Below are 755 nucleotides of genomic sequence, written 5' to 3' on the forward strand. Positions count from 1 at the left end.
TGAAGTGAACTTGACTTCAACATTTACATAACTAAGGAGGAAATTAAGCATTTTTTGATTAGATTGCAAAAAAAAAAAAATGTTAGTTGTAATTTTAAATGTGGAAAATGTTACATTTGATCCAGCAAATCTTTTACAATGAAGGATCTGATATGATTTTATGTCTGTTTACACCGACGCTGTAATTTAAGACAAAAACACTAACTTTATGAACTGCTAATGGAAGTACAGCAGAAATATTTTGAAATAAATCTATTTTCATGGTTTCTGGTCATGTTTCTGTAAAACGTTAAGCTAGAGCATACTTTAAAGGAAGGTTTTTATTAAAGCTTGAAAGTTGAGTAAATTATTAGAAGGCATCTTTATCCATCCCATTCTCCAATCTATCACAATTTGCCTCCCCTATAATAAAAAATAAAATCTAATTTTCCAGTTTGGGATCCCCTAGATTGATGAGACTAAATAAGGACCCCTCCCTTACCATGTGACTGTGAGATATTGGCGACATTTTAAATTATCAACATCAGATGGAGGTTTATTTGCTGATGACAAAGATTTAAACTGTTAAGATTGATTTGGGACTAAGATCTGATAAAAAATCTTCAACATGAATCAAGAAGAACTCCACAGTTTGCAGGTCTTAATAAGAATTTTAACAATTGCTCTGCAGGATCTCTGCTAACCACACATGAAGATATTTTTAGAATAGAAAATCCCTTTATTGTCCCACAATGGGGAAATTCACAGCAAAAAGA

This window comes from Cyprinodon variegatus, unplaced genomic scaffold, assembly GCF_000732505.1.
Source record: "Cyprinodon variegatus isolate N-32 unplaced genomic scaffold, C_variegatus-1.0 Scaffold521, whole genome shotgun sequence".
Taxonomy (NCBI): domain Eukaryota; kingdom Metazoa; phylum Chordata; class Actinopteri; order Cyprinodontiformes; family Cyprinodontidae; genus Cyprinodon; species Cyprinodon variegatus.